The sequence below is a fragment of the Lissotriton helveticus genome (assembly GCF_964261635.1).
Source record: "Lissotriton helveticus chromosome 1_1 unlocalized genomic scaffold, aLisHel1.1 SUPER_1_unloc_84, whole genome shotgun sequence".
Taxonomy (NCBI): domain Eukaryota; kingdom Metazoa; phylum Chordata; class Amphibia; order Caudata; family Salamandridae; genus Lissotriton; species Lissotriton helveticus.
In genome coordinates, this window is record NW_027611730.1 from 673,285 (window position 1) to 687,772 (window position 14,488).

General features: G+C 44.5%; 1 protein-coding gene across 2 annotated transcripts in view; it reads left to right on the forward strand.

The window, feature by feature from the left end:
- Window positions 1-14,488, forward strand: part of LOC144806548 (uncharacterized) — a 71,093-nt gene that overhangs the window by 5,024 nt on the left and 51,581 nt on the right. The window contains exons 2-3 of one of the 2 annotated variants that reach the window (XR_013605830.1): window positions 3,259-3,376; window positions 5,005-5,131. The gene's annotated coding sequence lies outside the window, so the exon portion shown is untranslated. Of the gene's footprint in view, window positions 1-3,258; window positions 3,377-5,004; window positions 5,132-14,488 lie in introns of those variants that run through there. The other variant, XM_078672885.1, reaches the window with a different exon arrangement.

Genomic DNA, 14,488 nt, shown 5'->3' on the forward strand with positions numbered 1-14,488 from the left:
GTGGCTCCATAGTCAGGCTTCCTCTGATATTGCTACGGCATTCCCCAGTGAATACCATCTGATTAGGCAAGATAGAGTTGGAAAACGAGAGGGAGGCATTGCAGTAGCCGCAAAAGGCCCCCATGGAGATTACCCGGCTTGATTCGCTCTCCAACGACACGCTCGAAATTTTGATAATTAACATAAAATACAACATTTCAGCGGTCGGCAAAGCATCCCTGGTATATAGACCCCCGGGAGGTAAATCCGAATTCGCCAACAATTTGTTAGATATTTTAGCCTCCCATGTGCTGGCTACAGATAATTTTATCTTATTAGGTGACTTCAATCATCATGCAGAACTATTATATGACATGGATTCTTGCCATTTAATCTCAACCCTGGAAACCCTGGGACTAACTCAGCGGGTACAAGGCTCCACTCACCAAGCGGGTCATTTATTGGATCTAGTATTTTCCAATGTGACTGATTTAAACTGTGACCCCCCTTTGCAGATGATCTGGACGGATCATTTCTTAATACATTTTAATTTTCCTATACCTTCCAGGTCATGGACCACTACCCAAAAAGAATCCGTACTTATCCGACCTTGGCATAAACTGACTCCTGAGGCGTTTCATATGCATTTTAAACCTCCGGACAATTTTCCTAATGATACTGGAACAATGGCTATTCAATTAGAAACGTCTATTAGAAACACGCTTGATGCAATTATCCCGGAAACAAAAGTTAATTTGAAAAGAATCGCCTCACCTTGGTTTACTGAGACTCTGAAACAAGAGAAAATGGACTGTAGATCGGCGGAGAGATTATGACGGAAGTTCAGAACGCCTGAAAACCGCAAGAAGTATAAATTAATGCACTTTGATTATATGAAACATATAAAGGCGGCCAAATCTCTTTATCACGCAAAGAATAAATAAGCCTCCCAATCCAGCAAAGAATTGTACAAAATACTCAGGGAATTTACCACTCCTCAGGTGGAGCAATCAGAATGTGTCCCCTCCTTGGAGTGGGTGAACTCACTGTCCTCCTATTTCCATAGTAAGATCCAACTAATATATTCCTCATTTCCTTCCTCTTCTCAAAAAGTGGCTTTAAGTGGGTTGGTTTCTTCCGGCTCCGAGCCCTCATTTGAAACCACTGATTTTCCATCCATGATAGAATTTTAGCCCACTTCCCCAGCAGAAGTGCTATTGGCACTCAAAAAAATTAAATCAGGATCTCCTACCGACCCCCTGCTCCCTCGTAAGTGCGGTGAGCTATTCCCGTTGCTGACTGATGGTCTAACCAGTATTTTTAACGCTTCCTTTGAGAGCGCCTCCTTCCCCAGTAGCTGGAAACTGGCGCAAGTCAGGCCTATTCTTAAAAAGCCTAACAGTGATCCCTCTATCCTGTCCAATTACAGACCAATATCCCTACTACCGTACTTTGGTAAGGTTCTTGAATATTTGGTCAACAAACGTGTGTCTTCCTACATTGAAACATATGCACTTCTTGACCCGTCGCAGTCAGGTTTCCGTGCCGCTCATGGCACTGAAACTGCAGTAATTGAAATAGTGGATAACATCCGACTCTCCTTGGATAGGGGCGAATCAGCCATTCTGGTATTATTGGATCTTTCCGCTGCCTTTGACACCGTCTCCCACAGCATTCTGAAACATCGGCTGTGGGAGGTTGGTGTCAGAGGCAATGCTTTGGCCTGGTTCGCGGACTATCTCAAGGATCGTTACTCTTATATCAGGATGAATTCTCATGCATCCGCCACTATCCCTCTTTCTGTGGGGGTCCCGCAGGGTTCGATCCTTAGTCCCTTATTATTTAACCTTTATCTCTGCCCTCTGGCCCACATTATAAAATCTTATGGCTTCACTACGGTGTCTTACGCAGACGATACTCAGGTACTTATCACCTGTAGATCCAATTCCTAGGAAACCTGTACTAGTTTTAAACAATGTATGATTCACATTAATAGTTGGATGAGTGAAAACAAACTTCAACTCAACTGCAGTAAGTCAGAAATTTTGCTATTCGGCAAGGCCAAGACCTTCTGGTCTCAGGACTGGTGGCCTCATGATCTAGGGCCCAGCCCTGAGCCTAAAGAAGCCGTAAGAGACTTAGGGATCATGCTTGACGGGGCTCTTTTTATGAAAGTTCACGTCAACCAGGTTGTCGGGACTTGTTTTGGAATACTTCGCCAACTGCGTAAAATCTTTAAATGGCTCCCACCTGAAGCCAGAAAGCCCCTGGTCTAGGGATTGATCGTCAGCAGGCTTGATTATGGAAATGCCATGTTTGCCTCCATAAATGAGAATCTGCTGTCTGAGCTACAAACCATCCAGAACGCGGCCGCGAGGCTATGTTGGGATTGCCTCCTAGGTCTGCCTCTAAACCCATTCCTAAAAAACTGCACTGGTTACCTGAGCGCCAAAGATGCCATTTTAAAATCTTGAGTTTAACCCATAAACTCCTTCACAGCATCGACCCTTCTTACTTAGCAAAAAAATTAGTGTGGTACACTCCGTCCAGAGCCCTTCGCTCCAGCTCAAAGTTCTTGCTGTCTCAACCTAGAGTCCGGACGTCCAGGAATGGATGCCGATCCTTTTCATATGTGGCCCCCCAACTATGGAATAAGTTACCTAATCATCTTCTGTAGGTCTCCAATTATTTGGAGTTTCGAAGGGGTTTAAAGGCGTGGCTCTTTCCCAAATAAAGTTTCACTGTGATGTATCTCAACTCTGTTAGGTCAATGCCTTTCTTCTGCAAAGCGCCTTGAGACCTCTTTTGGTGATAAGTGCGCTATATAAAAGCATTTGACATTTGACATTTGACAAACACGCCCAGGGGTTTTATCTCTTCCGTTGACATGAGCTGCAATAAAAGTTTCTTTGTCGTTGCAAAAAAATATGAACGGCCAACGAGCCTCTGTAGGTCAAAGAATGGAAGGGCTGAGGAACTGTCAGTCATCTCACTGCTAAGCAGAGCCATGTCATGCTTCACCCTCACTCAGGCCTCTGATTTTGACCAACATCGCTTAGAACACTGGGACTTTCGAGCCCATCCTTTTAATGAGAAAAACAAAACTACAAGTCCCATAAGCAATAGTGGTGGAAGGTGTCACGCGTGACCTGGGACAACATCCGATTCAGCACATCCAGTTCCATTTTTTAAGTATTTGACACAATATTGAATTTATAATCTTTGTTTTTTATGGTCATGAGTCACCAGAATACTAAAAATGTGTCTTTTATTTTCAAGGTCAAATAAGTAATGGTCACCAGCTTGGAAGCTCTGTTAATTCTTCAGTATTTGTCATTGATCTCCATGTGTGGCTGATTTGGGTCTGCCCCTGCATCATTCCTGATAACTCGCACAGGTAAGGAGCTTGTAGCAGCAACATGATAACCCCATTCTCATCTGTAAGAAGTGCCCTCCTAGGCAGGTATCGATCACTTTTGTGACACAAGGAAGGGCCAATATCTGCTATGTACATTTGTTAAAAAAAAACAGTCAAATCACAGTATACTGTTCCTGGATGTTCAGTCCCAGCGGCATTATCTGTAACTGAACGCAGACACCCTAGGAAGCATGTGCTTTTAAGACAAGTTGCGTTCACTCACCTGAAGGTGACATGCTTCATCATTGGGCTATACTCCTCACCAGGCCGGCGCTACACTGCCTGGTGGGCACCACAAGAGGGCACTTTGTCGGAGATCTTTTATTAGTACGCCAGATGAGCATAGTAGGACAGAGGATGTTGTGTCATAAGATGTGAGATTGGTGAAAGTCTGAATATAAGATCAACTATTGACCATTTGCTACAATATAGTTAATGTGATCTTCCTGGTCCATGTTGAGATCAAAAACGGTGGCAGAGAAATTGAGGAACTAATGACCCCTATCACTGTGTGAAAGTGTTGATCACCTATGGACCTGCTGGTAAGCTGGGGTCTATACTTCAGGTCAACCTTTTTCATGCCTTCTGTAGTCATGGAGCAATCTGTTGGCATTTCATCAGGACCAAATATGGGAAAATGGGTAAATGTGACCTAATCTTCTCCACAGCGTGAGGAGCTCTGTAACTCAAAGCCCTGCACCGTGCATGGGTGAGAAGGTGCCTAGTATCATCTTACTACTACAGGTGAGCGCTGTCTAACAGAGTGCACTAGTAACGGTAACCCTCATAAAATTCAGAACATATTGACCTATCCAATAGCGAGGACGCCGCATCAGAGGGCAACTGGTTTGAAAAGCACATGTTTCCTAGGGTGCCTGCGTTCAGTTAGAGATAATGTCTGTGGGACTGAACCTCCAGAACAGTATACTGTGAGTTGATTTATATGAAGAATGTGTATACTGGACTGTCATTTTCCTCGTCATCTCTTGTGCTATGTAAAATAATACACAACACACCTGGAGGCCAACACATCTATCATACATTTAATGCAAAAATAGCAAAAGGCCAAGCAAACTAACAAGTGACAATTGTCTTTGCAATGGACGAGAGCATCCACCCTAAAGCAAGTTGGAGTATATAATGCTAATGCTACACAATGTATTTTTATACACTTTTCTCCTAATACAAGTCAATGAAACATGAACACGTGATAGAAACAGTTACTGAAACAACACTAATGAGTAGGAGGCAGGATCTTCTCTCGAAAGGAATGTAAGGAGTCCGTGAGGTGCAGATAAAAGATACACAGACAAGCTGCAGAATTCACTGTTTCTGGAAATAATACTTATGTTTGTCAATATTCAATTTATTACAAGATACAGGAAAGTGTGCCGATGGACATCACTAAATAAAATGGTTCTGGCCCTAATAGAATCATGTAACCTTGCAGGCATATTAAGGCGAACAGTCACATCAAATTAATATAAGAATATTGTAATTTGGTAATGTAATATATCAATGCACGTTGAGGCATTCATGTGTAACCAATTATCGGTATTAAGGAAACCAGTATATCCAGTTATGCTTTCTCAATTCCTTCTTCCTAGAGGCCACCGCTGCTGCTAGCCAGCCGTATTCAGCAGTGCCTCCTGTGACCTGGAATCATACATTTAATCAATACCAAAGGTCGTCAATGCTTCTAGCCAACTCCGGTCACTGGTGTCTTTCCAGTCACAAGGTAAGGTGACTCCTCCTTTCGGTGATAGTGCGGATGGGCATCAACTCCATTGTTAGATTGTTTTTTACCCCAAACGGGTTCGGATGTATATTGCTGGGCTCCGAACCCGCTCTTCGGGTTCCCCTCAGTGCTCAGTCCACTCTACCCTCAACGGTATTGTTTCAGTACGCGTTTCCGTGTTCTCCGCATTTCAAATTGATCGGCAAACTCTTAAATTTTAATAGAAACCCTCGTGGGCAACCGTCTGGCCTGCTGCGTAGGGCCAGCCATCTGCAAATGGAACGGACTCCATTCCATTTCTGTCCTGGGTGCCACCCCAAGTACCCTCGCACCGACCTACATCAAATTTGTAACTTGTGCCTCTCTCCGGCGCACAAGGAGGAAGACTGCATGCTTGTAAGTCGTTTCGGTCCAAGAGGACTCTACCCGATCATCAGGCTCGATGACGAGAGAGGCAGCGTCAAAGCATTCAACACACTCTGGATATCTTCGGGGAAGAATCTGACCAAGACGAGATAGAAGCGTCCGCCGTAGAAGAAGAGACCCATCTCTATGCCAGAGCGCAATCGTTGGGGCATGCTGGGGCAGCCATGTGATTGCAATTCTACGTCATGCCAGTACCATAGGCGACTGACCACATTTATAGGTCTTCTTGCGCCCTTCTGGCATCTAAAGAGGCCAAATAAACAGCATTTGGGTATCAGCTCAATACTTAGTTTTGTTGCATGCATTATTTCTTCGACAGCTAGTTGCCAGAAGGAGTGTATTTCATCGCAGGACCATGGTTAATGTAAGAAATCGGCCCCCACAGTGTTGCAGCACAAGCATATAACTGGGCAAGACCCGACCATTCGATGAGGGTCTTGTGGCGTTAAGTAGGTTCTTTGCAGAAAATTATAATGTATCAGTCGAAAATGGGCATTACTAGAAACTATGTGTATTAGTTCACAGGCCCGCTGCCAGTCTTGATCTTCCATTGGAATGTTAAAGTCTAAATTACAGGCCTCTCGGGCCCGTGTGTACTGTCTACGGGAAACAGCCATAACAACGCAACTTTTACTACGCATTACCATCACAACGCAACCATTACAACGCAGGTGCCATTACAACGCATGCCATTACAACGCATGCCATTACAACGCAGGTGCTATTACAACGCATGTCATTACAACGTAAGTATAGGTAAGTATTTAATTTTATTAATATTAATATTTATTTTAATTTCTTTTAATTTAATAAAATTATTTTATTTTTTTAAATATTTTTAATATTAATGTAGTTATTTTGGGTTTTAAGAAATAATTAATTTAAAATAATTATAACATTTTAAATATATTTAATATTTTTTAAATTACAATTTTAACCCCTACACTATCCAACACTTACCCTACTATTACACCCCCCTGGAGTTAGAATAGTAATTTAAACCCCTACACTATCCACACTTACCCTACTATTACACCCCCCTGGAGTTAGAATAGTAATTTTAACCCCTACACTATCAACTACTTACCCTACTATTACACTCCTCTGGAGTAAGAATAGTACATTAAAATATAATTTTTTAATTAAAAATATTAATATAAATAAAATATTACTAAAATATTATCAAACATAATTTAAAAATAAATTAATATTATTTGAATGAAATACTTACCAAATACTTATGTTGTAATGGCATGCGTTGTAATAGCACCTGCGTTGTAATGGCATGCGTTGTAATGGTTGCGTTGTGATGGCATGCTTTGTAAATGCATGTGTTGTAATATCATACATCCACTGTCTACTGTATCTGATCACGTTGTTCTGTAAAGATGCATAGTTAGGTGTCTACACGTTCCATACGCTAGCAGTATCTCAAGGGTTTGAGTATGCGGCAGAGCTGTCGCATAGCATGGACAGGTGTGCTTAGTTGTGTCTGCCAAGCACCACATGTTGTTAAAATTGCCCCTGGCTTAGACCAAACTCTTAGCGGGTATGTTTACAGGCGATAAGTCTCATCTGGGTACAATTCACCCTATTGCTCGCAGCCCCCTTCCTCCATGCCTGGAAGGACATACTGAATGCTCTATGCCTGATTGGTTTTAATATCCAGATTGGGAGCTCCCTATGGAATGGTGCGCACTTAAGTTCTCTCACTACAAACCATTGCCATCTGTCGCACAATATATGGAGTATCTTTCGGTGTACCTGATTCCTCCATTAACAGCCCTGGAAGACAACCAGCATCCACCATTCCCGCCAAGAGCCGCATTTCCCAACTAGGGTCTGTGTTGAGCCATCGAGCTGCGTGTTGCAATTGAACGGCATAATATTAGGGGTCCAAATGTGGGACCTCCAACCCCCCGCTGCATACGTCCTGGTCAGTGTGGCCAAAACCACTCTGCTATGTGTAATGGCTGTGTTGAAAGATTTAACAAGACCATGAAGGGCATGCTTGGTGGACTTCCGAAAAACTCCTGCCTGCTTTTTGCCTTTTGGGAAGGGCCACAGAAGGGAGTGGGGTCCTCCTTATTTTAGCTTCTGTTTGGGTTTCCTGTCGGGACCACTGTGCCTTGTGGAGGAGGGATTGGAGAAACCTCTTGTTGAACCTTAGCAAGAGATAGTGGACTATGTGCTTGGCTTTTGCTCCAGGATGTATGCGTATGTGGAAAAAGTAAGCAAAAACGTTGCGGCCAGCCCAGAGCTCCAGAAGCTCTGGTAAGGCTAAAAGGCTGCTATGGTTGAGTTCGAGCCAGGTCAGATGCTGTGGGTTTTGAGGCCTGTGGCTCCTAGGGCTCTGCAAGATAAGTGGAGTGGACCCTAACCTATCCTAAAAAGAAAATGGGCGGTCACCTACCTGGTAGACCCTGGTTCTGACAGGAACCCTAAGAGGGTCATCCATGTCAACCGCCTTACACCGTACTATGACATGGCAGATGTGACCATGCTCATGGTTACAGATGAGGATCAGGAGCAAAGAGTGAACCTGTCCCTGACCTGCCCAACAATCCAAAAGATGGGTCAGTGGAAGGTGCGGTCTTGTCAGACACCCTACCTGCCCATCAGGAGGCTGACTGCAGGCAAGTCCTAAATCAGTTTGCTGAGCTCTTCTTTTTGACCTCTCGCCAGACTAGCTGGTGTATCCATGCTGTAGACGCTGATGAAAGCCTACCTTTCGAGAATAAAATATACATCCAGACTGAACATGTGAAAGAGAGCATCAAAGCTGAAGTAAGCATGATGCTGGAATTGGGAGTTCTAAAGCCTTCTGAGAGCCCCTGAACCTGCCCGGTTGTCTTAATCCCCAAGCCTCATAACCAGGATGGTAAGAAAGAAATGAGGTTTTGTGTGGACTATTGGGGCATGAATGCTGTGACCAAAAGCGATGAATACCAAACTCCATGGGCAGATGAACTTATCGACAGGTTGGGAGCTGCCAAGTATCGGAGTATGTTTGATCTGACATCAGAGTACTGGCAGAGAGGTCTGACTCCAGGACCTAAATAAATATGTGCATTTTCAACCCCAGATGGGTATTATCAGTTCACTGTAATGCCCTTTGGTTTGAAAAATGCATCTGCCACTTTTCAAAGGTTGGTGACCTAAGCCCTTGCTGGATTGGAATCCTTGAGTGCAGCATATCTACACAACATTGCTGTCTTTAGCTACACCTGGCAGGATCACCTGATCCACCTTAGGAAAGTACTGTGGGCTCTGAGAAGTGCAGGCCTCATTATCAAGGCATGCAAGTGTCAGATAGGGCAGGGAAAGGTTGCATACTTGGGTGGCCTTGTTAGTGGAGGCCAGGTTCAACCCTTACAACCCAAGATCTAGACCATTCTGGACTGGGTGGCTCCAACTACCCAGACTCAAGTGAGGGCCTTCCTTGGCTTCCCTGGCACTATAGGAGGTTTGTGAGGGATTATGGCACCATTGTGGCACCCCTGACAGAACTGACTTCCAGAAGAATGCCCACAAATAGTGAACTGGTCTGTGAGCTGTCTAAAGGCTTTTGACACGCTGAAGGAAGCAATGTGCTCCGAGGGTTAATGCAAATGAAAGGTGAAAATCCCAAACGGCTAAAGTAGTCCATCACCCTACAGGGAATAGACATTGAAGTGAAACGGAGACCTGGGACGGCTAATGCAGATGGACTTTCCAGGTTGTCCCATTCAGACGATGTTAAATGCTATGTTATGTTAAAAATACTTATAAAGCGTGCGTACACCACAAGGTTTCAGGGCGCTGCAGACAAGGGAGTCCTGCCGCTAAGTGATTCATTCATAAGTCTGGCGAAAGAGCCAGGTCTTTAATAGTTTCCAAAATTGAGAATATGATATCATCGATCTATTGTCCTGAGGGAGAAAGTTCCAAAATTGAGGGGCCAGGACCGCAAATCTTAGTTCCCCCAATTTCTAGCGTTTAAAGGATGGAGTAGCTAGGGGATTCAAATGGGAAGACCTAAGATCCTGAATGTGGATATATCTCTGGACCCGAGTAGATACAGACACTGGGCAGTTGCCATGGAGTGCTTTAAAGAGGAGGCATCCCAACTTGAATGCACTGTGTTCAACTACCAGAAGCCAATGTAACTTTTTCATAAGAGGGGTGACATACTGCATTCTTGGCTGGCGATAGATTAATCTAGCAGCCTGGTTTGGCACCAGTTGCAGTCTTTTAGATTGATATGCCGGAATGCCAAAGTAAAGAGTTAGTGTAGTCAATGTGAGAGATGACTAAGGCTAAAGCAACTTGGGTAAGAGCTCAGTTGTGAGAAATCTGCTGTTCTCCAGTAATGGGGAATCTTTCATAGATTCATATGCTTGAATCATTGCCTGTCGTCGAAGTGGGATTCCCACGGTACATAGAATAGCAATATAGCAATAGCATAGCGAAAGCATAGCTAAAAGAGCAATAGGAAGTATTGTAACATGGAAGTTAATAGGAAAACACTTGTCACTTTAATAACTTGTCCAAGTCATTAGATATGGTCCAAACTCCAGCCAATCAGGCGACAGCACCCTCTGGTACCTTCTCCTCAGAGGCTCAGGCTCTCAGATTGTCTACCGCACGTCGTGTGAAGGGAGTCTCCCTGAGCTCTGCTCAGTACCTCTACCTTTCCTCTTCAGAAACTCTTCAGAATGTCTTCACTGCTTTGTCTACTACAAAGAGGTCACTCATCAGACACTATGAGTCTTGTGGGAAACTCCGGCTTCATTCCGTAGACCCCCACAAAAAGTGTATCTACTGCCTCCACCCTGAAAGTCAGGTGAGAGATTGTAAAATCTGCAGGACTTTTCCTCAAAAGACTTTAAGAGCCAGAAAGGGACGTCTACCTCTGTGGTTACAGAAACTCAAGACCAAGGATAATCCCTTATCAGATGTTGAGAGTGATTCCGCTCTCAGGACTGTCATCTCTAAGAAGAGGGCTAGTGAGGCGGAGATGGTATCTGCTAAGGTGCTCAAGAAAGACCACACCTCTACTCATGAAGGCCAGACTTCTTCCTCAAAAAGGGCTCCTGCTCCTTCTAAGGGTCTACCTGTGTCCTCTATGCCTCCGAGATCTGTCTCTAAGTCTCAGGCATCTAAGTCTCTTCCTGAGACAAATTTGCCTAAAAAAATGGGTCCCTTGTCGACGAAGACTTCCGTCACCACTGCTACAACGACTACTTCCACCTTCTCTTCTCCTCAACCTACAATGATTATGTCATCAGAGTCCTCTCCATTGACGTTTGTTATGGTGTCAGTGAAGCCTCGCGCGTCTGCCACCTCCCTCACTTCGTCGTCGATAAAAAAAGAGGTCTGTCTCTGGTCGGTCGTCAACCGATGCCTCTTTGCCGGCAAGACGGTCAATGGCTCTCAAGGTCTACCTGCTTCGTCGGCGGATGCCTCGACGTCAAAGGTTGGCTCGTCATTGACGGGTGCTTCGTCGACGATTTCTTCTTCGGCGGTTGCCTCGTCGACAGCACAGAAGACTTTCCTCACGGAACTTCAACCACGCTCTTCGTCGTCGACCGCTGAGTCGGCGGCGGCATCCTTGGTTCCACCTTCAGCTTTGATGTGTCTAGTCCTCTTGAAATCTTCAGCAACACTTTTGCTGCCTTCAGGAACGACGGATGTTTCCCTACTTCAACGTAGGAACTCTTTTTTGGATCTATTGCCAACTCAACCATCATCAAATCTTCCTGTGGAGCTTTTGACTATGACGCTAATGAGGAGGATTCGGAAGAGGATGACCGATTCCGTGCTACTCGTACTCCTTCCGAGCTTCTCATCAAAAGCCAAGATATTGATGATGACCGAGGATATGAATATTACCCTGAGCCTAATACTCAACCACCACTTGAGTATCCAGCTGTGCACATGCCCATGTCTCTCATCTCTAATTTGCAACATATGCTTGATTACTACTACCGTTGATTTCCTCCCTCGGAGTCGGCCTCATCTGTCCCACAGGTGCCTCTTCCTCTGCCTTCATCGATCATCGGGCCGCCCCCTCCGGTGGCATCAATGTCTCATCACCCGGAGGACGCACACACAACTGACGACGACAGAGAAGGGGAGTGGGTGATAGATCCCTCCTTACTGAGTGGAACAATTATCAAATTCAGACTCCGTCACCTTCCACTCCAATTCCTGTTGAATCTCCGCCAGCTGACATAGGTGGGTTTCATGTTCTCATGGACAGACCGGCCAAGAGATTACAACTTCCTATAGTCACCAAGGACGACAACTGTTTCTTGTATGATTTCAAAGACCAGCCACGGAAACAGGTCTGGGCTATCCCAATCATTGACTTCATCTGGCAGGACTGGTTGAAGGTCATGAAAACCCCTGCTTCCATTCCTGCAGTCCTGCCACGCCTGGATATTAAGTGCAAGGCCCCGGATGATTCACCATCCAGTCTTATTGGTCAACCAAAGCCGGATTCGGTTATCTCCTAGGCGGCACAACGTCGTGCCAGGAATCCCCTGTGTCCGTTATCGGCTCCTCCTGATCAAGATGGCAGACGCCTTGATTCCATTGGTAAGAAGTTTTCCACCATGGCGGCAACTACGTTCCAGGCGGACAATTCTCTTGCTGTTCTAGGCCAATATGACAGGCAAATGTGGTCGGATATTTCCCCCTTTATTGATTTGTTGCCCGAGGCCTCTAAAGCAGAGGCTTCCACGATCCTTCAGGAGGGAGAACGGATCTCCGCCGAGTGTATTGATTCTGCAGTGTCCTCCACAGGCTTTCCCCATCTAGCAGAGACAGCAGTCCTCCGGCATCAAGGCTGGTTAAAAGCTACTTCTTTTCGGCAATAAGTACAAACAAAGATTATCCACATGCCTGAGGCCGGCGAATCACTTTGTAGCCAGCACATTGATGACGCCCTCCAGGCAATAAAGAAAGACACTGACACAGCACTTGCTCTTGGCACTCTGTTGTAAGCAAACCTCAGCTAGGCCTACTTAGTGCAAGGGGTTCGCCCTTCTCTGCACGGAGTCCTCAGATCATAGGAAGAAGTTGGCAATGAAACTGGAAAATACAAAAGCAAAGTTTATTAAACCTTTAAAGGTGGTACTACAGTCCACACAACACCCTTCAGTATTGTATAGAATAGCACACCGAACCAAAGCACATGGCCCCTTTTATACACAATGAGGGGGCTCAAAAGAAGGCGGTACAGAAGAAAAGAGCAGTTTCATGACCATACAAGGACATATTGGAAGGCACAATCGATAGATGGGCGGAGTTAACAGTCTTCGGAAACTAGTAAACACATTCCTATCTGGAACTAATTAGTAACGGCCGTAGACCCTACTGCGCATGTCTGGACATGCTGGAAGCGGGGGATGCTAAATATAGCCTGTTGCCGAGCAGACTTCAGGCGCAGTTAACAAGGAGGTAGGACAAAGCACATGATGAGCACATGGCGATGTATGGCATACAAAATGGCCGCTACAAATACAAAATGGAGTCGGTACATTTGTTATGATAATGGTCAAATACAGCATGTCTTCTACTAATACTTAACCTAATCGCTGTTGATTTACAACAGACGACCCTTTCAGCATTAGCTGAAGACATTCGACTTCCTGGGAAAAGCTAGTTACTCATCCCTTATATCAATGACCATCATGCTAGCTATCTCCTTTTTCAAATCATTCTGCATTTCTTTTGGTCGGTATGCAAGCAGTAATACACATGGAACATATCATCGGACTACACTGGATACATATACAAGTGAAGACTATTGCAATTATTATACATAGAGCGGTCAATACTTTCCAGCCCCAGGCAGAAATTAGAGTCCAAAGCCACCCTGTAAAAGTCCATGTACCATTTTCTGTGTGAAGGTCTGCAGCGATTTTATGAAGTTTATTAATCGCTTTATACACTGATGGGGTGTGATCTGGTATAAAAATGCAACAACTACTACCTATAACACGACACGCACCACCTCTATCTGCTAGCATGACGTCCAGAACCATTCGGTTCTGTAAAGCCACAATTCTAGCAATTTGCAATTCTTCAGTGATGTTTCCTAGAGCTGCAGCTGTTTGATCTGTAACAGCTTCTACTACTCTAGTCAATCGTCGCACCTTTCTGCTATTTAATGCAGCACCCACAAAAAAGAACAATCCTAAATTAAAATCTATATATTGTTGTAGACTAGTGTAAGTTTGGTCTATGTTATCAGTATTCAAGGTTCTCTTATATCTATTTACAGTAATATTGTTGAACAATTTAAGATTTCGATGATGCAATTGAGGTGCCAGAAACACAGGGGGCAACAAAAAAGACACGTAACAGATCCCTGTCCAACCCGCTGGCAATCAATAATATCCACGATTCCCACACACAAAATAGGTATTATGTGAAGCCAAAAAGGTACAATTATTTAAGCCATCTATATTCAACACAGTAATACAGTCGCTGATCCCAACAGGGATATGTCCAATGCTCTGCACACATAGTTCTGCTTGAGTTTGAGTAACAAAAATAACAAAATGTTCGGCATTGAAAGAGTCTCTTGTGTTGGTGAAGATATATGGCGTTGAAATATTGTCCGGTTGATATTCCTCCCACTCCCATTTAGTTCCATTTGCCTGGGGATACCCATCTTTATCTTGATGGCACTCTTTATTCAACCGGAAAAGCAGTCTGCCCACTGTAGGCTTCCTAGTCGCAAAAAGCAAAGTATACCAGGCTCGACAAGAGCCATTATGCGAAAAAGGAAGAGGTATGAATGGCGTACCTCCTTTCTTTTGATGTGCAGGCATCAGCCCACAAATCCAACAGTTTGTGGCATTCATAGCAATGTGGGTATGATGCAACATTTGAATGAAAGTATTATTGAGATAAGATTGTCGATGCTTCAATTC